The following is a 27,011-nucleotide window of genomic DNA, read 5'->3' as shown; positions in this document are numbered from 1 at the left end:
CTTAACATAAACTAGTGGTGCTATGCCTATAGACCCACCACTGATACAAAGCTCAATCCATGTAGTTTACCTTATTTAACCCAGTAATTTAGACAGACTGATAGAGAGACACAGACAGGCGGATGGATGGATGGATGGATGGATGGATAGATGGATAGATAGATAGATAGATAGATAGATAGATAGATAGATAGATAGATAGATAGATAGATAGATAGATAGATAGATAGATAGATAGATAGATAGATAGATAGATAGATAGATAGATAGATAGATGGATAGATAGATATGCAACATTTTCAATCCATCTTTCACATTGTCATTATGGGGTATTGTGTGTAGAATTTTGAGGAAATAGATCAATTCAATCCATTTTGAAATAAGGCTGTAACATAAAAAATGTGGAAAAAGTAAAGTGCTATGAATACTTTCCGGCGGCACTATATACTTGTAAGTTCATCAGCAATATCCTAGTGAAAATTGCTCATACACTATGAGTAAAGTAAAAACAAATAGTCCAAGAAAATCACTATAATATAGAAGAATATTTACAAATATAGATGTTTTTCACTGGAAAAAAAATAGATATTTAAAGCATATAAATTTACAGTAGGTATATGAAAAAAAAAATAAAATAAAAATAGAAAAAGAACTCATCCATTGTTTGTCACCTAACACTTGCTTCAATGCGTGTATTTCCCAGGAAGATTTGGCAACACAAAAACTGTCTTATGCTCACCAGGAAAGAATTGTATTGATTAAATACAGTAAAAACAGTAATGTTATTACTGCCTAAAATAATTTATTGTATTTTAAAAAGATAATTTATTTCTGTGCAGTCAAAGCTGGTATTTGTAACGCTATTTACTAATTATTTGCAATTTCTTTGGAAATCATATAAAATGCTGTTCAGAAGCATTTCTTATTGTCAATGTTAAAAGTGTCATGCAGTTTAATTTGTTTCTGGAAATACTGATAGATTTTGTCAGGAATATTAATTGTGATAAATAGAAATGTAAATGGAAGCACTAAACTTAAACTAGTGATGCTATGTTTAGAACCACTATTGAATCAAAGCTCATTCGCTGCAGTTATTACCTTATTTAACCCAGTTAGATGGATGGATGGATGGATGGATGGATGGATGGATGGATGGATGGATGGATGGATGGATGGACGAATGGATAGATAATTTCCAGTACAATATACATGCTGTAGTGCAACTGCATACATCTTTTGTAATATAATAAATAGATTGTTTGTTCTTTTTCAGTTTTCCCTCATAAATGCACAGTCATATTCACTCTCTCCATTAAACTCACACACTCAGGCTTTGGTCAAGGTCAACAGCTCCAGCTTTAGGGGAGGTCAGCTGCTGAGTGGGAGTTTTTTTGGCAATTTTTCTCAAAGTGTGACATTGAGTCATTGCACTCCCTGGAGTGTGACCACTGACACAGCCTTACGGGACTTGTCCACTGGTGCAGAAGAAGCTGCTCAATAGTGCACACAATGCTACAAGCCTGTCTGTCTGTGGGTGGTTCTATAAAGTGGACAGTAAGTGTGCATCAATTTATAATAGCTAGATGAATTGGCATATGGATAATAAAATGAATCAAGTATCTAATACTGTTCAAAAACTGTTGATTTACAGTATTAACTTCAGAAATACTGGAATCATGGTTGCCACAAACACATTTATACATTCATTCATTCATTCATTCATTTATTCATTCATTTTCTTTTGGCTCAGTCCATTATTAATCTGGGGTCGCCACAGCGGATTGAACTGCCAACTATTTCAGCATATGTTTTATACAGCGGATGCCCTTCCAGCTGCAATCCAGTAGTGGGAAACCACAAACATATTAAACTGCACATTTGTTTTCAATAATGATTATAATTACAAATGTTTCTTGAGCAGCAATTTATAATAAACATTTTCCACAACATAAGAATGATTTGTAAAAGAATATGTAATGCTGCTGAAAATGCAGCTTTTCCTTCACATATATAAAATGTGACCACTCAAGGGTTGTTGTTTTTTTATTTATTTATACATCAGATCAGTTATAAATATAACTTTTTTGGAAGTTTTAATAAAATATGACAATATTTGGCCAAGCTACAACTAACTTAGGGTGTCACGGTGGCGTAGGGGGTAGCAAGTTCGCCTTACAGCAAGAAGGTCACTGATTCGAACCTCGGCTGGATCAGTTGTCATTTCTGTGTGGAGTTTGCATGTTCTCCCCGTGTTTGTGTGGGTTTTCTCCGGGTGTTCCGGTTTTCCCCACAAGTCAAAGACATGTGGTACAGATGAATTGGGTATTGTAAAATTGACCATAGTGTATGAGTGTGTGTGTGTGTATGGTGGTTTCCCAGTGATGGGTTGCATCTGGAAGGGCATCTGCTTCGTAAAACATATGCTGGATAAGTTGGCGGTTCTTTCCACTGTGGCGACCTCAGATTAATAAAGGGACTAAGCCAAAAAGAAAATAATTGAATGAATGAATGAATGACTGAACAACTAATTGAAAATCTGGAAACTGTGTCTTCAAAACAAATCTAAACATTGAGAAAATCACAGTTAAAGTTGTACAAATTAAATGCTTAGCTCAGCATCATCACTAATTAGAAATTAAGCTTTAATACAGTATTTTTACAGTAGGAAAATTACAAATAATCCTTACCTAATATTGTAATGATTTTACCATAAAAGGAAAATCTATAATTATGACCCAAACAATGTATTGTTGGCTATTACCAAGAAGACAGCTGCACATCTCAAGATACTTCATTACAGCTATTTTATATTGAAATAATATTTCACAAAATAACAGCTTTCAATATTACAGCAAAAAGCTTTCTTTAGCTCAAAATGGAGAATGGTAATAATTACAATGCCAATGTTAGATTCCCAGCAATCTTCTAAATATAGTATAACAACAACAACAACAACAACAACAACAACAACAACAACAACAACAACAACAATAATAATAATAATAATAATAATAAATGTAAAAACTGATCCTAAACTATTGAATGGTAATGTATGGCACATGTGCTCACACACTCACAGTATAAACAGTTGTACCTAGATGTGCATGTTTTGTTTTTTTTTTTAATGAAAGTTTGAGTAAAGTCTGACTGGTGTGTGGAGCAGTATTGTCAGATGGTGGAGAGCTTTATATGCTCTGTTGAGCAATTATATGATGGATGGGGAGGAAACAGAATGTGACTGAAGGAGCTTGACTACAGCTGTTGAGAGAGAGAGAGAAAGAGATGTGACTCTGGCCCTTTCATTTAATTCATTTCATGATGAAAACACAATCAAGTGTACTGTCGCCATTTGTTGTTTGGTCACAGTCGTGGAGATCCTTTTACACGAAAAGGACTTTCTTCGAGCGCACAGTTTAATCATCCGACATGCACTGCAGCAATACTTGTGGACAAAGACGCCAACTTTAAAAACATTTCTTAAACTTGCCAAAGAAACAGAAATTAGTGTACTACTTTTTAAAAGTAATTTTTTTCTTCAAAATTTGCTACTTGACGTTTCTTTTACAATCGTTTGTAAAATTCACAAAAAATTTCTGAGAGATCTTTTTTATTCATCATTATTTGCATTGTGGTGGTTCATTCTGCTGTGGCGACCCCGGATTAATAAAGGGACTAAGCTGACAAGAAAATGAATGATGAATTTGCATTGTATAATCAATATAACTGCTTTAGAAAGAAGAACTAATAAGAATTGGTACTGAAGAAATAAGATATATTTTTTTTATATTTTAAGTGAGATATGGGAATTGTGATATTATGGATTATCCAAAGCAACTTACAAGTGAGGATTAAACATCATCCGCGAGTTGCAGGATATAAATGCTATACGTACTTCTAAGTTACCAATGCTGTGATTAGTTACAAAGTAACTACTGCAATTACATTACTTTTCTGCTGAAAAGGTAAGAGATTACTTTTAATATTTAGCTAAAACAATTACAGTAACTTACACTTCCCTATACTGTAAAAAAGCTCAACAGTTAAATAAAGCTAAAAGGCCCTGTTTGACTCAAATTTAAAGAATTAAAAGAACTGAATATCTATTTGTCTAGCACAGATTTATAAAGAATTTAAGTAGTATTGAATCATGTAATTAAATGCCCTATTAAGCAAATGACTTTTTATACATTAATTAGAAAATTAATTTAAATTTAAATAAATTATGTAACTTTTATTAATTCCTTTTTGTAGTAATTTAACCCACGCTGATTATAATGAACCAAACATTTTTTAATCTTATTCAGACAATATTTACACAACTATCAAACAATTTCAAACACTCACACACAGCTTCTTCACTTCCTGTTGTTTTTATTCCAGTGTATGAAGTTTGGGGTATAATCTGTCACTTTGATTTTCTTTCCCAACTTACATAAATTAACTGTAATATCTGTTGTCTGAATAATTTAGGTTTGACTATATACAGTTGAAGTCAGAATTATTAGCCCCCTTTGAATTTTTTTTCTTTTTTAAATATTTCCCAAATGATTTTAAATAGAGCAAGAACATTTTCACAGTATGTCTGATAATATTTTTTTCTTCTAAAGAAAGTCTTAATTGTTTTATTTCAGACAGAATAAAAGCAGTTATTAATTTTTTTAAACACCATTTTAAGGACAAAACTATTAGCCCCTGTAAGCTAATTTTTTGCAGATAGTCTACAGAGCAAACCACTGTTATACAATAACTTGCCTAATTACCCTAACCTGCCTAGTTAACCTAATTAATCTAGTTAAGCCTTTAAATGTCACTTTAAGCTGTATAGAAGTGTCTTGAAAAATATTTAGTCAAATATTATTCACTGTCATCATGGCAAAGATAAAAAACTATGTTTAGAAATGTGTTGAAAAAATATTCTCTCCGTGAAACAGAAATTGGGGAAAAAATAAACAGGGGGTCTAATAATTCAGGGGGGCTAAAAATTCGAACTTCAACTGTATATCTCCTGCTTTATGTTGCTATTTAATATGTCTGTACATTACTGAAGAAATGCTCTAGTTCACTGAATGGATATTCAATTAGCCTCTCACTGCTCTTTGATGATTCGCTATAGCACAGATTCAATAGCAAAATCAACCACATCAGTAAGAGTGTCTAATCCCTGCTTAATTCCATGCATCTTTTGAAATGTTAAATGTATAAAAACACGTTTCTGAAGGGTCGTTGTATGGATTGAAAGCATCACCATACACTGAAAAGGGGATTTTATGCATTCCAAAAGGAAAGGAAAATCCATTCACTATTGATAATGGGATTCATTTTGGCATAGCATGTGAATTATTTAAATGTTCATCATGTTATTTCATCCATTTGGGCTGCTTTTTATGATACTGCTGTAAAAGCTTAAAAACTTTTCATCAGAATGTAAATCATCAACTTAGTACATCCTGAGGAACTTGATTAATGTTTCAGGAGACATAAAAAAAAAACAACTTTTTTTTTTACTCATTTATAATCACCCTCCTTCCCCATGCATGCATAAGATATAACCTAAAATACGTAATACATATTATCTAGTGACTGATAAGTAGGGCTACATGAAATCTGCGCCTGCATACAGTAATTTTTAGTCCACCATTGCGTCTATTTTTTAAATGAATATCAGTTGTAGTATTGAATAATAATCATATTATGCAAATGCTTATGTTTGTATATTATAGTTTGATAAACTAATTTATTTTTGTCTTTTAGTTGTATGATATATGAGGCTTAGCATTTTCATTTGCTCATTTAGCAGATGCTTTAATCTAAAGGGTCTTACAAGGGAGAATAAAAAACCCAGCACAGACTCATTGTGGATACGTACCCCTGTCTACATTTCTGGGGATCATGAATTATGTAGCCAAAGGTAGGTATGGCTGCATTTCGTCTTTAAAATTAATGCTACGAGGCAATATGATGCCACCGCAGACTTCTGTTCTTTTTAGAGCTACCAGCTAACCGCTTACCTCCATATAGAGGGCTTTTCCAGTGTTACCGGTTTTCCCAGTAGCTCGCCATGTATGCAGATGGACTTGGGATATGGAGCTGAGTTGACCGTGATAACAAGAATTGAGTCTGGTGAAGAATGGTTCCAAAAACCAGGTAAAATAAAAGCAAAAAAAAAAAAAAAAAACACAGGCTGAAAAAGTGGTGAAATCACACCGCCACAATGCCCTTTCTTTTTCTAACTTTTGAAAACACTATCGCTTGGGTTTAGGGATGGGATGGTTGGGTCAGTAAGTCAGTCAACAGCAAGCTGGCCTGGTCGGCTAAAGTGTATATTGCGCCCTCTGGTGGATTTATGCAAGAAGAGGACACGCAAGAGAAATTTAAGATCATCAAAATCTGCGAGCAGACAAACCTCAAGTTATGCATTTCGCCATCCCTAGAAATGCAGACCTGGGTACGCATCTGTAATAAGCCTGGGTTCAAACAAGCCCTTCAAATCAATAGAAAATAGCAGTATTAACAGTTGAGGGCAAAGTTATTGTCCATTCTGTGAAAAATTTATTCTTTTTTAAATATATCTCAAGTGATATTTAATGGACCAGAAAATTGTCATAGTATTTCTGATATTTTTCCATCTGGAAAAAGTCTTATTTTGGCTGGATTTTTTTTTATTTTTATTTTTTTACAATTTTCAAGAACTATTTTAATGTCAACATTATTAGCCGCTTAAGCAATTTCATTTTTAATTGGCTGCAAAACAAATCACTGTTACAATGTGTATATAATGACTTGCCTATACTTACCCTACCTGGTCTAGTAAATCCTAATTTGTATGCCTTCAAATCACACTTTAAATTGAATACTAGTATCTTAAAAATATCTAGTAAAATATTAGTTACTTTCATCATGGCAAAGATAAAATAAATCAGCTATAAGAAATAAGTTATTAAAACTAAGTTTATAAATGTGTTGAAACGCTCTTCTGTCCATAAAACAGAACTTGGGAAACTTATACTTGAGGAGGCCTAATAATAATGACTTTAACTGTAAATACTATCAAAAGTCTAAATGAAAAACAAAAAACAAAAAGTGGTTCTAATTAGAATAAACAGCAAAAATCAGTCCAAGGCACTCGAAAAATGTGGAAAAATATTAAAAAGCCTTATTCACATGGCTAAACCCTAAAAAACCTACACGGTTCAACAAAGAACTGCCTTCAACAGGGTAATGGTGATCAGGTGCGTTTTTTTTTTGAAAACTACAGTCTCATGACTTATTAGAATATCTAAACAATATTAAAATAATATATTAAACAAGATCAACTCAACAATCACCATTAATTCAGCACTGATCGAGGGGAAAAATAAATGGAAAAAAAAAAAAAAAAAAAAATATATATATATATATATATATATATATATATATATATATATATATACACACACACACACACATCAAATAAGATAAATAGAGAATTAGACTTTTTTCCTTTTTTTGTAAATTTCTTTCTTCATTTTGTTTTTATATGTTCTACAGACTTTTATTATATATTGTTGAACATGTATTTATTTATGTATATGTATATGTGTACAAATATATATACATATATGTGGATGCACATGTATGTATGAGTCTATATATGCATGTATGTATGTATGTATGTGTACAAGCATATTTATGTGCAATTGTTTGTACACTATACTTGTTTATTTGTCTATATATACATTTTTGATCTTTTAAGTTCCTCTCAAAATAATTATGCATAAATCCACAGATTTTGCACAAAATTTTCCACATAAATCATAAAAGAAATTTAACAGATTTCATCTGGCAAAACAAAAGATGTATAATTAACATCAGTGACTCTTTCCTCTTCCATCCAGTGATACAGACGCTGTTCTGCCCAGCAACTGTAAAGATAGATTGACCCCTGAGGCCTGATGGGTAATGAGAGTTGATTCTGCATACAGAGAGTGTGTTGCTTCGCAGAACCGCAAACACACCCTGACATCCGCCAAGGCCGTGCCATAATTCAGATGACACCGCCAGTGACTGGTGCACTGGTATCGATTTAAAAACCAGCTGCTCTAAAATGATCTGTGACAGGACACATTGAGCGGGACATTCTGATTGTGGCCCAGTCCACTGAAGGCGACCCGCCATCAAAACACAAACATTCCAAAGCACATTCCTCTCAAAGCCTCAGCCTTAATTTCATTAGACTGTGAGGAATGTCAAAGCACACAGGAGGTCTTCATTTTACACCCCCAGACGGAGAAAGAGAAGGAGAAACAAAAAGAGGAAAGCGGAAATGAAAAACACAAGAGGTCTTAAACGCCTCAGGTCAAGGCACCTGTATAAATGAACAAGGTAAAATGACTCTCATGAGTAAAAACTGAGGCTCCACATTGGGACTTTTGATTTGATTTCGATTTGATTCATCGATGGTGGTTCAGTCTGCTGTAACGACTCCTGATAAATCAGGAACTAAGCTGAAGCATAGAGTGAGTGAGAGATTCATTTATTTTGAACAGTATAATCCACTTTTAAAAGCAATTATTAAAACACAAATATATTTCATCATAATCAACACACATCTTCATATCTGTGCAAACTCAAATAAAACAATCGGTTTTAAGCAGTTCAGGACTTTATATGATCTACGTTATGGTATTTTCTATCACTTCGATCAATTTGTAGTGGACAATGTTAAATACTTGTGTAAAAGGGGTCTATAATGTTTCAAACTCTCATGTGGTCAAATGCACTCAGACACTCATAAAAGACCCCCACTATAGCGTGATTATTTTGTCATGTCGTGAGAGAGCACACCAATGTAAGGTATTAATACTTTTAACAAAATACATGGATTATCAAAAATCATAGAGGCCATCCAAATCCCTTTCATTTGATTGCTCTTTTTTTGTATGCTACATAACATGGGGTTGTTTGTTCAATAGCATTGGTGTGTTGGAATGCTCCACAACCAGGGATGAGCAAAAATACATTGATATGCATTTTAAAATAAACTACCAAGTACTTCAAATTTACCTGTATCAAAATAAACTATAAAATACAGTAGCCACAAATGTATCAAAATAAAATACTGTATTTTTGTATTGTAAAAATATAACAAAATACTTTTAGCAGTGAAATGTCTTTGCAAACCTTCCATCAATAGGCCTATTCGATCAATCCTTTCAACGTTTAACTGACTCAGTGAAGTAAACAGTGTTTGACTGCAACAGAGTTTCTCTAAGCAAGCATCTGAAACAGCCAATGAAGTATAGGAATCTCCACTGTAGGATTTATTTTTATGTTGTTTGTCTTATTTTCTTGGCATCTACATCAGCAATCCATCCAAAAGTACTCTTATTTGTGCAGTTTACTATTTTTCCCAAAGATGGTTTCAGCTCTTCTTTAACTGGAAGAGTCTCAGTTTACTCTTTTAGTGAACACCACCATCTTTATGTGTTTTATATTTCTAACGTTCCTCTGCATTTCCACCAGCAGTACCGAGACTGAGAATGATTAGGTTCTGAAGCTCCTCATCTTGTTCTTCCTGACTGATATTTGATTCTATCTCATTTCATAAGCAAAGATGCTGATGCTTAATTCCACTGACATTATATATTACTGGTCTTAGCATTGTGCAATATACTATTTTCAATGACTGTTGATTTTTGCTGACATTTGTTTGTTATTTTCTTTATGTGTGTTGCATAACTTCTATCCATACTCCAAGCATTGACCACCTTTTTAAATCAATTTTCTGTTTTGATCTCAAGCCTAGGCAAATAACTGAGAAAGCACCAATGTGAGGCCGCATTTTAATTATGTCATCATAGACCTCTTGTAGACTTTTTACAATATTTAAAAATACAAAAATACAAGACCTAAGGTATTTTGATAGAAAATATTAACCCATTTTCATAAACCCTATACAATACAATTTACAAAATAGTATTTTGTATTTGAAATACGTTTTTGAAATACATGTATCATAAATACTGCCCATCCCTGTCCACAACAGTGATGAGTACAATATAATGCAATAATAAGGGTCTTGATGATATCGAGAAAAAAAATCTGAGCACTAAAAAAGCTCTTCATATAAGACAATATTATATTTACAGATGTTAAAAACACACTAATTTTATTATCCATTTTAGAATAAATATACAATTAGGATAACAACATGAATCCTAAACCACTAACACCACTAAAACTAGATTCTAGCTTTGAATATAAGCAGCATTAAAGTCACAGCAATGAACCAGGCTGCTGTACAGAAACTAAAATAATAATAAACTGCTTTTTATTTTACCTGAAAATATATTATTTCTTTACATATAGAAATATACATACAATTAAAAGAATGCACTATTTTGTTCCAGAGATTTGCAAGAGTAACACCAAAACTTTTATTGTGTTTTCTTTTCAGTTGTGTTGATGTATCAGAATATTTAAACTGAAATTAAATTATTACTATACAGCACATACAAATAAAAAAAAATTAATGTTCAAGATATACCTTGTCTACAACAAACAATACAACAGTAATGCACATTTGTGTGTTTTAATGTCATTAAGGGTATTATGCACTTTTAAAGGGATAGTTCACCTTAAAATATAGTGCACTCACCTTTTATGACTTCTTTCTGTCGAACACAATAGGCGATATTTTAAAGATTGCTAGAACCTGTTAACCAGCAGGAAAAACAAACATGGAAGACATTGGCTACTAGTTTCCAGCATTTTTCAAAATATCTTCTTTTGTGTTCAACAAAAAAATAATAATCTCAAACACATTTGTGACTAATGAAGTGTGAGTAAATTAATTTTCTTCATTTACTCACTCTTCCAAACTGTCCTGTTAGGGGACTAAAGATGTTATCTGGGACAATAAAGGTGCCATGAAAACAAGTGACACCATCACTAATCATATTATTTATACTACAATATGGCATTGAATAGTGCATAAGTATTTGATTTGAGACGCACCTTGTTTGATTTGTTAGCTTAGATTGCTAAGAAAGGGAAAAAACACTGTTATGGTTGCTTTAAAAAAACTCAGAAAATTAGCTTTTGTACTAGAAAGTCATTCCTTCTCTGATGACATCAGCTTGGGTAAAAGGAGGGAGATGGAGAGGAGAAGCAATAAAATAAAACTCCACCCTCTATTCAATACTCAGTTTCAGCTGGAAATACACAATACTGAAGTCAGTAGGAACTTCCGACTTATTCAACATCCAAACCTCATGACACCACAGAAGTAAACTCATCTACTCTATTTAACATTTACAGACAAATTTTGTAAAACTGAATTCTTGCCAGATATTCCACACTAAAAAAATGCAGGGTTCCACACAATTCTTTCATGTTGTGAAACACAAATCAATTAAGAATAACTTTTAACAAATTTTTGTGGATTGAACATAAAAAAAAATTAAGTTGCCCCAATAAAATCTCAAAAAATTTGTTGTTTCAGCTCATTTTAATTAAGTAGCTTGAACAAGCAAAAACTTTTAGGGAACATGTGTTTTTTATTTAAATGAACTGACACTAAAAGTTGCCCAAAATGGGTTGGAAGATAAGGCTATGAAATCAACAAACAAATGTATACAATTCACACATCTCAAAATGTATTATTATATTGTGCAATAATCCAAAATGTTTTTGTCAACAATGCTAATGCTAATTTCTTTGTTGGCCTACCAAAATAAATCATCACTACAGCCTTTAAGCAAGTGGTTAGTGCTGGTGAATAAGATCACAATGGGTTAATCCATATCATGAGGCTTCTATTCCTGCAGTGAACTGGGAACACACAGAAAGAAAGCACCAGGCTGTGTATGTACACATGTTTCGCTACATGCATGCACACAAAAACATGTGTGAGCTGGATTGAGTGCTCTGGTCACTCTGGTGTGTTTGGCTGGGCCGGTGGGCTCTCAGATGATCAATGGCATCGCAGATTCACAAGCAGCTGGCCAGAGAAGACGAGCTTTAATCACAGACATTAATTAGCCTCTCCTTTCATCTTGTCCTGCTGGGCACTGGAACAACACTTTATCTTTTGCGCTCTAATTATGTATTCTCTATTTCTTTCTCCATACATTTTCAACATCAAACAAATCAGGAGTAGTTCATTTAAAAAAGATTTCTGTTAAAATATACAATTCAAAGAACATCGTCCAAAGGAAGAATAGAGGTATGGTATATTTAACTTTAAAGTAAAATCAGAAGAGTTGGGGATGTAGATCCCTCACACAAAAGTGGATATAAATGTATATTAAATAAATAAAATATAAAAATTCTAATAACCAGTAAGATAAAGACCACAAATAATTATGCAATAAGGACTGATTTATACTGCTGCGGCAAGCACATGCGTCTGCTCTGGCGCATGGCCCTCACCATGGCTGATGCTGACGCTGATGTGCATCTCTCAACAAATGTAACTACACATTGCACATGCAGCACAAGCTCTGTGATTGGTCGACTTGGTAGCTATGACCAGTGTGGGCAGGACAGAGCACTACTGCCAGCTAGCGTTTCGAAAGTTTTATTGCAGAGCAACACAAACACCACGCAGATGTATAAATGCACAGCAACATGCTAGACAGACGCCAAGGGTTACGCCAATCACTCGACGCAGAAGTATAAATCAGCCTTAAGACTAACAAAAAAAAAGTATAAATAAAGCAATACGCTGAACAAAATTCTGTCTTAGTTAGAGGTTTTGTCTTGTTTCTAGTCCGAATATCTAAACATTTAAATCAAGAAGCATTTTTCAAGACAAGTAAAAGTAAAAAATAACAGTTTTTCCTTAAAACAAGCAAAAACAAATTTGCCAATTGAGTAATAATCTCGTTACTTTGAAGTAAGGTTATTTTGTGTACCCATTGGCAAATAATTTTGATTGTTTTAAGGAAAATTTCATTTAATTTTTAAATTTTTTTATGAAAACAAGACGATATTGTTTGCTTGTCTCAAAAAATGCTTCTTGATTTAAGCATTTTTAGATATTTGGACAACAAAAAAAGACAAAAACTTCAAGTTATAAACACATTTATTGCACTATGAAGTAACTTTTGAAGATAAACAAATTCATAATAATACATGGGTTAGTATGCATGATCGTATTCTCAGTTTATCTAGTATAGGTTTCCAAATTTTCTTGCACAGATTCATCAGAGCACAATGTAGCACACACTGCACTGCACTTTAATTGAACCCTTAATTAAAAAAAAAAAAAAAAAAAACAATACCTACACTGTAAATCCAAATTAGTTAGGTAACTCAAACCATTTGAGGAAACTGACGCCATCAAACCATTTAAGTTCAAAAATTATTTTTTAGGATTACTGCGATCTCACCCCATTTAAGTTGAAGAAATTAGATTTTTAGTGATTAAGGGAGTGATGATTAAGCATTAATGATGAACACCTGCTGTTAACAAGCAGAATTACTGAACAGAAACACAAAGCTGACAGTCACAGCTTTAAGAGAAATAAAGCATATTCAACCTCAGCAGAGGATCATTATACAACTTCACAACAACTCCTTATTCAACTTGATATTATGTTCTCCTTTCTTTTGTCATAACAATAAAAACTAACATAACAAATTATATATAATATAACAATTATATTATACCCTCGGTAAAGCAACCACTGTTCTCATCAATGGTGACATCGAAGAAAATTATCATTTTCAGAGAATCTTGCAAAGGGTTTTTGTAGCCCTCTGACAAAAATAAAATCAATCCGGTTAATAATAAGTGAAGCTGTAGATACTGTTGTTTAATGATGCTCTGCTGAGATTTTGAGAGACTAATTGTGTTTTATTGCATTTGATTGCATCTAAGGCTGTAACTGAAGTCAGCTGTAATTTTGTGTTTCTGCTTGTTAAAAGCAGGTGTTTATGATTAATACTCGATCAACCATTAATTAATCACTTAATTGACTTCAACTCTTTTTGAATGAGTAGAATTAACTTACAGTTAACTTGGAGTTAACTGCACTCATTTCATTTAGTAAACTATAATCTTTTAGTGTACAATAATAATCCACCAATAGTCAAACTATGTGTACACCTTTTTGACCTATAATGGATGGATTATCTTTTTGCTTGATGGACTATCTTTTGCACCACCTCCGCATTATAAAATCAAAATTCTCAGGCTCTCTTTCCCTGTTGCGTCTTTTCCATTTCACTGTATGTCTCCACACCTTCTTCTGTTTTGCAAGATGTTTGCTCCGACTCTCTTATTAAATCCAGCTGCTGGTGTCAAAATTCAGCTCATTCCTGATAAGGGTGTAGTCTCACATATTCCAGTACAGGGGTGGTAGGGTGTCTCTTTTTGCTATTTTGAAATGTTCTGAACACATTTCAGAAAAAAAACTCCCCATACTGTTTCAGTAACATCTGGGAATGATTACTAAAAGGGTGCGTGATAACCAAAACAATGTAGCCACAGACATGGATTCTCTTCATGTTGAGGTTGGGCTAAAACTTATAAATTTACTCAAGAAATCATAATGGAAATCAACAATATTAAGAAGATATACGTGTTTGTAGAGACATCAACAGCAAAGAAAGAGGAGAAGCACATCAGACTCTTGTTGATTAACAGCACAGTACAACAGCCAGACAGCTACATAAATCTGCACCCCTTCTCCTTTCCAGCAGGAATCGATTGACTCCACTGGTAGCTGTTAAATTTAATAAACATAAGCGCTACACTTTACTGATGGCAGAGCACTTGCCAACCGAAGGGGGAAATGTCAAGTAACATAATTTCTTTAATATATGCACTACCACTCTAGAGTAGCTTGAGGTCAGTAGAATTTTAAAAAGAAAAAAAAATCAATGCTATTCTGAATAGTTTTTGTTTTCATTTGTGTAAAATACCATACTAAACTCCTGTACTGTTCCTGACATTTGTTTCTGATATTTATTGAATAGTACATGTCTCCCATGTTGGTTATGATGCAGGTTGGGATTAGTGTTTCAGTCTGAAATCCAGCAAGAAAAAGTCTGCTCTACATTCACTGGAGGCTTGTACCTGAGACTGTCTCGCTTTCTCTCTACATAAGCTTTGTGAATGAAAACAGGCAGGAGGCATCAGTGTAGTGTACACTTAATCCCTCAAAACGTGGAAGCAAACACTCCAGTGGCTTTACCTGTTTGAGTGAGATAAATTATGTAGCATGTAATATTTCTTTTTTTTTGTAACTATTTCCACCATATTGCAGGTTTGAATAAAAAACAAAAGTGTGTAAAGGCTGGAAGAGTTACACAAATCTAATAAAACTAAAACTTTCTCATTCATTTCATGCTTTATAATGCTGACTTGGGAATATAACCGCATAAACAGTGGGGTTTCCTTATTTACATCTGGCTGGAGAAGCATGCCAAGAATGCTGTTTCATTAATTGAAGAAATCATGTTGCTCACTGAAGTAATTTCACTGAAAGCTTGACTCATGGAAAAAAAAAATCAACATGCACACGAACTGCAGACACACGTCACCATGCAGTCTGGTGACATATGGGCCATGTTTGCCGTATATAATAATTACTGGGCCTCCATGTCAGTGTTTTAAAGAACGATGGAAAACTGCTGAACATAAAGCTCAAGGTTACTTCATTTGAAAAGTTCCATCAAAGAGGTTTTATAAATCCACATGAAATGGCATTAGATATGTTCTCCTTTTACTTTAGCTTGTAATCTACAGTATGTGTCTGTGCATGTATTTCATATGCAAATTTCCAAACCTCAGTCTACAACAAAAGGGATCCATGCTATCACACAGAAAACACATCACAATTTTAAAATATGCAATACAAAGAAAATACAAAGAAAAAACAGGAGGGCTAGAGGGATTTGTTCTCAGTACAGTTTTTTCAGGACTTTTTTTTTTTTTTTTTTTGAGTATGTGTGACCTAAAATGACTCGCAAACTTCACACATTTTTTCAGTGTTGTTTTGCTGTGGAAAAATAGACAACTCATTGTTTTGACTCTATCTAGATCTATTGGGCTCTGTAATTCACATAGAGAAACAAAAAGAAAAGCATGTGTTTGATCACTTAACCTCATAAAACTGATTATATAAAAAGTCTATTAGATGCATAGCTTTTTAGTTTCATTTATTTCTGAACAAGTACTATAAACAATACATATAACCTAGAAACAATCATAGGCAAGATGCATGGTGATGTCACGGTCACACAAGGAAGACAAAGGTGGTTAAGTTGTTAAGGAGGAGCAGCAACCGCAGAGGATGAAGCAGTGGTGATACTGTGAGAGCATCTCACACAGAGTTCAAAGAGGTAAGTTCAGTTCTTCGGTAACACCAGCTCAAACATATAAACACTTCCCTTGAGCAAGTTGCTTTACATCCACAGGAGAAAGGGGGACATCCACGGAAGAGCACAGGAGAGAAAAGGAGAGACGATGAGGAAGACCATCTGACGTTGATTCCAGACGGTGAGTGAGTGGAAGAAGTGAGACTACATAGTGAGTGGGTGATTGGGATAGCAGGTGCGGGCTGTTAGTGTTCAGTTGACGGTTCATGTGAGTGGTGCATGGTGGCTGGTGATTGGCTGGGGTGGTTGGGACTGCTGCAATGAGCCAATTGTGTGACAGGTGATAGGTTCTAGCAAAAGCACTAGTGTCCACCTGTATATTTATAACGGGGGGGGGGGGGGGGGGGGTTGTATGTAAATAGATTAAATCGACCAATAAGGTAGCTTCTACACAATAAAAAAACAACCAATAGCCTTTTTCACAGCCCTGGCAGAAAGAGGGGTTAAGCTCAACTCTTTGAAGTCAGATGTCAGACACAGGGGTTTCAAACTCAGTTCCTGGAGAGCCGCAGCCCTCCAGAGTTTAGCTCCAGCCCGGCTTCAACACACCTACCTGTAGGTATCAAACAAGCCTAAAGCATTCAATTAGTTTGATCAGGTGTGCTTATTTAGAGTTGGAACTATGTGCAGAGCTGTGACCCTCCAGGAACTGAGGCTGTTTCTCAATTCCAAGAACGCAGACAACGAACTTGCGTTCTCGTGGAGAATGGTCCTACCTGGTCACCTCAGAAGAACGAACTCGAGAGGCCATGCGAACACAGAACGCGTGCTCTGAGAAAAGATATGCTGATTCTTCCTGATGGTCATGTGACCTTCACGCATTATTAATGAAAAATTATTTAAACATTACAGCATTCATTCAATGATTTATTGTTTTTCCCTTTTCTATATATAATATGCACAAAAACCTTACAAATATACCTTGCACTTATATAACACATTAGATAATAATATATACACATAATATAACACTACAAATATAACACATTTTAATATGAATTCCAGCACACAAACATCCTTAATGTGTTTATGCCTTGATTAAGATACTCGTGTCAATGTTTACTTTCAGTGTCTCATTTGCGGAAACTCCTGAGATAAATATTTTATATCTCTGAACTTAATAACAAATCTATTTAAATGCTGCACTTCCCACCTCCTTTATTCAGTCACAATGACTTCTAGAGTGAGTTTGGTGCTCAAGTCTGCATCGATGCATCCTTGATATGAAGAACACTTGGGGAAACTTTTACGCATCCTCCGTTCTTGCAGTCTTGAGTTTTGGAACTGAATTTTGGCAGTTGCCAATGACGTTACATGAGAACACAAGAGTAAAATATAAATTACTGTCTTCATGGCAAAGATAAAATAAATCAGTAATTAAAAATAAGTTATTAATACTATTATGTTTAGAAATATGCTGAAAAAAATCCTCTCTCCGTTAAACGGAATTTGAGGAAAAATAAACAGAGGGCTAATAATTATGACTTCAACTGTAAGTGACAAACTGTAAGCTTTAGATGTTCATGTCTTCTAAATGCATGTTACTGTTTTAGAGCACACTGGCTCAGAGATATCCTTAAGACTAACATCTAAAATGTTATTTTAATTTAATAGAGACTTTAAAAGACTTTTTAAATTAATAAAGTGATGTTCACACCAAGAAACAAAGAACAATAAAGAATTGTCCAAAGAAATGTTTATAGGGGAAACTAGTTCTACTATGGTTTCACATTAATATATATATATATATATATATATATATATATATATATATATATATATATATATATATATACACACACACACACACACACACACACACACACACACACACACACACACGTTTGGAATATTGAGAGCAAGAGAGTGAGAGATATATTATACAGTCAACTGAAGTTAATTAAATCATGTGGCAAGCCAGGCCAAACTCAGCTTGTGTAAATCATGGTTCAAGAGTCAACACAGTTTTGAGGTCCACCTGAAATACATTAATGTCAGCGGCAGCCAAGTAGAGTCTTGTCCCCTACATGTCCCTCCATCAAATAGCAAGCACACTTCTACACTGATTGAAAGCCCCCTGCGGCACACAGCCTTGTAGCCCTAATCAAATTACCAGACTCCTCTTTATTGAGTGTTGCTCTCAAGGCAAACCCCACACAGATCAAAACACAGCACTGCACTCAAACACAACACTGAGCTGGACTCACAAACACAGTGAGCTCAATGTGTTTACACTCATCTGTAAATGCCAGGAGCGTGTGCTGTGTGGAGAGTGTCAGTGTAGAAATAAAAAAAGTGGTAAAACTCTGCCCTCTGCAGGTCACTATGAGAAATAGGGTCAAGCTGAATATACGTTACAACCTTTAACAACATCTTGTAGTTTGAAGACAGATCATTTTATTAGGTTCCCTTTAAAATATAATGTTGTCATTTAACATTTGCTACCCTGGACCACAAATAATGGATGATGTTTTAAAACAAATTCATACATTATCTGAAAGCTGAATAAATAAGCATAATAATAATAATAATAATAATAATAATAATGATAATGATAATGATGATCATGATGATAATAATAATAATAATAATAATAATAATTATAATTATAATAATAATAATAATAATAATAATGTATATTTATGTTAGGAAATGAGCTAAATCTCTTATTGGAACATGATCTTTACTTAATATTCTAATGACATTTGGCAAAAAAGAAAAATCGATTATGTTTACTGTTTTGTTTGCTATTTTTACAATTATATGAGCTATTGCTGAAAACAATATCAAAATAATTTAAGATAAATGATAAACATGCCAGGCTGGAATGACCTGAAATAGCTTGGATTTGGCTATAGTGATACCAAGCTTTTACTGTCACAAGCATATTTTTGTCATATAAATGCATCAATGTTATCTTCAATTACTTTTAGGTCATAAATATATGAAAAGGGTCCAATTAAAAAGATAAATCCTAAAAAAAAAAAAACATAAAAACCTTGTCTTCATAGACTCATCATGCAGTCCCACACTTTCTTACTTCACACATCTTTAAGGAATGTTATTCAAATGTTACACTTTAACCAATCCTTACTTAAAACAAAAATGCCTACAATAATTTTGTTATTATTTGACTGTGTACTTGCCTATCTGTGCCTACATGTGTGTAATGTGTGTTTTTCTTAACGGATGTATTGTCTTTCATGTAATTATGTCATCACTGCCAATTGTACATTGTTTCACTGTAAAACCCAAAAAGTTAAGGTAACTCAAACCATTTGAGGAAACCGATTGCAACAAACCATTTAAGTTATTACCCTTATGAGTACTGTTCCTATCCTAATGAGTACTGTGAACTTAATCCATTTGAGAAAATTAAGCAATTTGAGCACAGTAAACCCCAACAAATGAAGAGAACTCAAACCAACTGAGTAATGTAAAGCCTAATAAGTTAAGTTAACTCAAACCGTTTGAGAAAACCGATTGAGAGATTTAAGTTAAAAACTAATTATACGAGTACTGTAAACGTAATCCATTTAAGTTGAAGTAATGAGGTACTTAATAAACACATTACCTTTAACACTGAGTTTAAAACTATTTTCAAATGAGTAGAATTAACTTTCAGTCAATTTTGAGTTAACTACACTTTTCATTTGATAAAGTTGACTGTTGGGTTTTACAGTATTTGTTTTGTATCGTTTTGTTTTTTGGAGTATGTTGTTGTATTTTGCACGCTGTCTGTAAAAAGACAGTCAGACAGTTGCAGCTCATCCAGAACTCTGCTGCCAGGATTCTGACCAGAACCAGAAAATCAGAGCACATCACACCTGTCCTCAGGTCTTTACACTGGCTCTCAGTTACATTCAGAATAGATTTTAAGATATTATAACTTGTCTATAAATCACTAAATGGCCTAGGAGCTCAATACATTACAGATATGGTCACTGAATACAAACCCAATAGATCACTCAGATCTTTAGCATCAAATAAACTTTTAATTCCAAGAGTTCAGTCAAAGCAGAGCAAATCGGCTTTCAGCTACTACACCCCTCGGTGCTGGAATCAGCTTCCAAAAATGATCAGATGTGCTCTAACATTAGGCACAATCAAATAAAAACTTAAAACACATTTGTTTAGCTGTGCCTTTACTGAATGTGCTACGTCCGACAGATCACACTATTGTGTCTTTCTTTTCTTTTTCATTCTTTTATAAACGTTTTAAACACACTTTAATCTGTTTTTAATCATTTTTATTATTTGTTTCTTATACTTGTCTTTTATTCCTGTTTGTAAAGCACTTTGAATTGCCATTGTGCATGAAATGCGCTATATAAATAAACTTGCCGTGCCTTGCATTTTGCACTGTCTAGACCCAGCACCTAAGCTTTTACTAATCATAATACACGTGCTGCTGATGGTGTGACAATAAAAAGTTATTTGATTTATTTGAAAAAAAAAAACTGAACTACACTGTTCCAGTTACTGAACCACACTGTTCCAGTTACTATGACCATTTATGTGAAGCTGCTTTGACACAATCTACATTGTAAAAGCGCTATACAAATAAAGCTGAATTGAATTGAATTGAATTGAATTGAATTTGATAAGTGACATTCAATGTATTACTCATCCACATTCAACAAGCCCTAATACTGGTTAATAATATACTTCAAAATGTCTTTTTTATAAAATGAAATGTACAGTAATGCGCAGAGTGATCATCAAAAATGCATAAAAAATAATATAATCAAAATCGTTGATTTATAATAATGAAAGTAAAAGTATGTTCTGTGAGAAAAAAAGTGAAAGTTCTGAATGTATATATTTTCTAAACGTTAATTATGTAATCATTTCATAGCACATTACAGATTTTATAGAAAAGTGTAACATATTTAAGGCATATATGTGGTTCTGCAATGCCAACAGTTTCATTTTTCCATAAATGGACCCAAATTTGGGTTGTATTTTAGATTTAGTTTGGGAGTTGAGCAGCGAACTAACCAATAACTCACTATGTGAAGTTTATTCATAAACTAATTTCGAGAGGATCACGTGCTTATGATTTATCACGTCCAGTCTCGCATTTGCTAATCACTAATCTTCCAATCATATGAGCCCTAAGGCACCATAAATAGTCTAAGTTTTCAGTTCACTTTATCTTCGTTTGGAAGAAGCAGCTTCACCGTAGCTAGCTCCGTTGAAGAACCAACTCTAAACCAGCATAGACAACTAAAGCAGCAACAAGCTACAATCTTCAGGATCTTCATTTGGAAGAACGCTCTGCTCTGCTCATCAACTACAAAAGCTACAAGTGCTACAAGCTACAAAAGCTTCAAGCTACAATCTACAATATACAATCTAAAAGCTTCAATCTACAAGCTACAATATACAAGCTACAGCAACAACAACAACAACTACTATTGCTACCATTTCAAACAACTACAACTCCAACAATTTCATCAACAGCTTAAACAACAACACCAAAACCTTCCACTTCAAAGAGCCTCCACAACGCATCTGCTGTGTCTTCAACCTTATTTCCCAGCAAGATATAAGCCAAACTCCAAAGCTATTGCAATAAAACGGAACCCTCACCTTCTCCTAGCAGTACACATGCTATCCATCGTTTAACAGATTGTTTGCTGGAATGTGTTCAGCAGAGCAGCAGCTCCAGCCACAAACAATGTTGAATTTGATCAACAAAATGGCCGCCAGGCTTTTTGCACCTTTTGCATGGCCTGACTGAAACTCCTTAAGCCAATAGCTGTAAAGATAAGCGTCTCCATCCAATGAGCTAAAAGACTGGAGATGGTCCCGCCCTCTCTCTTGACTCTGTTGCAAAGACCTTATGAATGAATAGGCCAGACACGCTTGTAAATTTAGTTAAAAAAAAAAAAAATAAATAAATAAAATAAAATTCCATTTGACATTTAACTTCTGAAAAGATTATTACCCAACCAGTAAATATTAACAAGCTATTGAAAAACATTATGCCATCAAGCACAGAAGTCCAATTGTAATACACCAGCGACTCATGTGTTGATTTACAAGCGTCATATAAGATTATATAGCAAGTCAGTCGGATGTGAAAACGGCAAAGAAACAAACTTCCCACTTGACTGTTATAAATACAAATTTAAACTTCACTATCACTTCACATGCTCAGTCTTCAAGGGGTACCAGTTTTCCAGGACCACCAGACTAGCCATATCCCATGTCCTCAGCTCTCCATTCATCTGTCATCCCGTTAGGAGACGAACACCCACCCCTACCATCCTTGCACATCGTATCAATGAAGTCATCGGACCATGCATTATCAAAAGCGCTTCCATTTACAGCCGCCCATGCCCTTATTAAGATGCCTCGCATGGATATAAACTAAAACAATTTTCATGTCTGCCATACTTGTATTATTTTGCAAAGATTTAATTTCTGATTCTCTTTGTTTTTTCTATTTTAGAGATCATGACTGCTGGCTCCAGAAGCTGACCCTCATCCAACCTATTACACTCCACATCCTCTTCACAAAGGATACATTCCATTTTTTACTTTATCCAATCTGTCCTAACCTGCAGTCTGCAACCTCCGAACCTGAAACCGTTGATTATCTTATTAAAAAGAAATCGACAACAACTTCATGATTGGAACTCCAAGGCTCCTCCTTTTAATATCTCGCGCATTAGCCCCATTGGTGTCGCTACTCAAAAATGTTCTGGCAAAAACGCCTTGTAGTCGACCTTTCGTCCCAACACAATTGCTCCTTTCCTAGCATTAACAGCACTATCCCATTGGACGAATATTTACTTAACTACCACGACATTGATCAAGAGATCTCTCTCATAAAGATAGCCAGTCGTAACACCTGGCTAGCCAAAGAAGACATTTCCCCTACCTTTAAAATCATGCCAATCCACCCAGACTTCTGGCACCTTTTGGCATTTATTGGCGAAATCAATTCTATTTTTCGGATGCAAAAGCAGCCCAAAAAATATTTGACATAATGTCAGAAGCTTTATGCTGGATTCTGTCTAATATTTACGAAATACCATACCTCATTCACCTTCTAGACGATTTTCTTATTTCCCCCCCGTCATCTCCTCCAGCCAAACACCTAGCGATCACCCAGCAGGTTTTCGCTGATCTCGGAAGATCAGCGAAATCTGATCTGACTTCAATGAATTTCTGGGTATTAATCTAGACTCGCATAAATTCCAAGCATCCCTTCCTAAAGAGAAAATCAATCGAATAATTTCTCTATCCCAAATTTTCCTTGAAAAACAGATGTGCACACAACGAGAACTCCTACCAATTCTCGGCCATCTAAATTTCGCTATGCGCATTATTCCTTTCATTTCCCACCTCCATCAATTATCCACCACAGTTCATGGTTTAGAAGAAACAATTTTTCTCTCCAAACCCAGTCGCGATGAACTTTGCTTATGGATCTCTTTCCTTAAGCAATGGAACGGCTGTTCCTTTTTCTACAGCGACTTGATTGCATCCCCTATTGACATCAACACATACACAGACGCTGCCCCTCCAATAAGTTACAGTGGCTAATATAAAGGACACTGGTTTGTCTCAACATGGCCAACCCAATTGTAATTCCATTCCAAAGACCAATGTTTTTCAGCCCTCTTCAAATTCTACCCTATCATCGCAGCAGCCATCCTGTGGGGGGACGAATGGTCTACATCTAGCATTCTCTTTCACTGTGATAACGAAGCTACAGTGCATTGCATTAACAAAGGGCGCTCCCACTCCCAATCGCTTATGCCATTTTTAAGACACCTTATCTGGATATCTGCTAAAAAACAATTTATCATGATTGCTGAACATGTACCTGGTTGCAAAAACCAAATCGCTGACTCTCTCTCTCTCATTTCTCTTTGCAGATATTCTGGCAACTAGCCCCGGAAGCAGACCCTCACCCAACGCCGGTCCCTCCTTATTCAGTAACGATATTTCCATAAACCACCCACTTCATAATCTTCATCAAACTTCTCTATCTCTTATCCTACAAGCAATAGCTCCCAGAACCCTCAATGCATACCTCACAGCATGGAATTCGTTCAAACAATTCCATACCATGCTAGACAACCCATTACACTCAAAATCCTTACCTCATGCATCTACACCCTCTGTAAAGGTTACATTTCCTCCCATACAGCCCGCACCTTAGATGCTATGTTCAATCTAGCATTTTTTGGGGGGTTTCTTAAATGTTCTGAATTAACAGTTACATCCAAATTTAACCCTCTACTCCACCCCACCATCTCAGATCTAGCTTTGCAAGACAGGGAAACTATCTCTTTCCTTATCAAACAAAGCAAAACAGATTAATTCCAGAGAGGACACTCTATCCTCATTTTCAATATTCCTTCACCTACACGCCCATTCCAAACCCTCTTAGCCTAGAAAATCTCAAGAGGCTAACCCACTGGCCCCGCTTTTTACTGATGACGCTAACCGTCCAGTATCTCGATTCTGGTTTCAAAAACACCTTAAAGAAATCTTTCGCCTATCAGGTTTTTTCCCAGAGCCCTTTTCCAGCCACTCATTCAGGATTGGCGCAGCCACTACAACGGGCTCTCACACCATCAGATCCAGACCCTTGGTCGCTGGTCTTCTGAAGTTTTCAAATCTTATATACGTCTCAGTAAATACCACCTCAAGAAAGCCCAACAGGCTTTAACCAACCCCCAAGCACCTCCTCACACGGCTCCAACTCAAAAAGGTGTCTAACAGAGCCTCGACTCTCGCAAGAGTCATCCAAACCAAACCCCGCAGAAGCCCAATTGTCCACCCATGGCACCCTTACATGTTTGCCAAGGACTCCCTCAAGGGCCATTGCAGTTAGCATCTTCTGCAATCACCAATAGCTATTTACAGATGCAGACGTTTGTATCCACATGTTCTTTGCGCATTTACTGCGTTTGTACATATGTATTATATTTGTGCTTGTTCCCTTCTTCCAACTTTTCCAAATCTTTTATCCTTATAACCCTACTTTTCAGCCTCTCGTTCCTTTCTTCTCTACACTCCACTCCCAACTAATCTATTTTACACTCTACCTCTAATGATCTTGTTTCTCCTGTCTAGACTCTTCAGACACCCGAAGGGGCCCCCTTGAGCTCCAACTCTCGCAGGATTCGGCCATAGCGGCCACAGTCCTTTCTTCTTCACGATGTTACCTATTCTTTTTCCGCCTAGACTCTTTCTCCAAGCTCCAAACCCCGCAGGGGTCCGCTCAAGCTAAAACTTCTTCACTCTACTTCAACTACCTCTCTTCTCCTTATGACTCACCCTCTAGCTCTGACCCCCACAGGGGTCGCTCCGAGCCCCAATCTCTCGCAAGAGTTATCCAAATCCTCTTTCCCACTCACTGATATCTATCTCCTCCTATCCGCAATCTACCCTCAAGCTCTGACCTCCACAAAGGTCGCTCAGAGCTCCAACTCTCACAAGAGTTACTCTCTTCCACTCACTGCTACCTATCTCCCCCTATCTACACTCTACCCCCAAGCTCTGACCTCCACAGAGGTTGCTTCAAGCTCCAACTCTCGCAAGAGTTACTCTCTTCCACTCATTGCTCCTCCCAGCTACACTCTACCCTCAAGCTCAAACCTCCGCAGAGGTCACTCCTATCTACACCCTACCCTCAAGCTCAAACCTCCGCAGAGGTCACTCCTATCTACACCCTACCCTCAAGCTCAAACCTCCGCAGAGGTCACTCCTATCTACACCCTACCTTCAAGCTCAAACCTCCGCAGAGGTCGCTCCTAGCTACACTCTACCCTCAAGCTCAAACCTCCGCAGAGGTCACTCCTATCTACACTCTACCCTCAAGCTCAAACCTCCGCAGAGGTCACTCCTATCTACACCCTACCCTCAAGCTCAAACCTCCGCAGAGGTCACTCCTATCTACACCCTACCTTCAAGCTCAAACCTCCGCAGAGGTCGCTCCTATCTACACCCTACCCTCAAGCTCAAACCTCCGCAGAGGTCACTCCTATCTACACCCTACCTTCAAGCTCAAACCTCCGCAGAGGTCGCTCCTATCTACACCCTACCCTCAAGCTCTAACCTCCGCAGAGGTCACTCCTATCTACACCCTACCCTCAAGCTCAAACCTCCGCAGAGGTCACTCCTATATACACCCTACCTTCAAGCTCAAACCTCCGCAGAGGTCGCTCCTATCTACACCCTATCCTCAAGCTCAAACCTCCGCAGAGGTCACTCCTATCTACACCCTACCTTCAAGCTCAAACCTCCGCAGAGGTCGCTCCTATCTACACCCTACCCTCAAGCTCTAACCTCCGCAGAGGTCACTCCTATCTACACCCTACCCTCAAGCTCTAACCTCCGCAGAGGCCGCTCTAAACTCAAACTCTCACAAAGCTCCATCTTTCGTAAGAGCTACTCTCCTCCACTCTCTGCTCCATACCTTCACTCTACTCTGGCCCCCGCAGGGGTCACTTAGAGCTCCAACTCCCACAAGATTCACTCAAAGTTCTCTTTCCACTGCTTCAAACCACCTATTCTCCCCTTCTTCTTAACCCCGAAAACCATGAACCCCGCAGGGGTTCCTTCAAACTCTAACTCCAGCAAGAGTTATCAGAATCCTCTTTTCACCCTTATTA

At 35.9% G+C, this 27,011-nt stretch overlaps 1 protein-coding gene across 24 annotated transcripts in view; it reads right to left on the bottom strand.

The window, feature by feature from the left end:
- The window catches only part of tjp1a (tight junction protein 1a), a 196,473-nt gene that overhangs the window by 118,237 nt on the left and 51,225 nt on the right, over positions 1 to 27,011 (bottom strand). The window lies entirely within an intron of this gene.

This window comes from Danio rerio, chromosome 7 (genome assembly GCF_049306965.1).
Source record: "Danio rerio strain Tuebingen ecotype United States chromosome 7, GRCz12tu, whole genome shotgun sequence".
In the NCBI taxonomy this organism is placed as follows: Eukaryota; Metazoa; Chordata; class Actinopteri; order Cypriniformes; family Danionidae; genus Danio; species Danio rerio.
The sequence above is the reverse complement of the archived record's forward strand: the minus strand, read 5'-3'. Positions and strand labels throughout refer to the sequence as shown.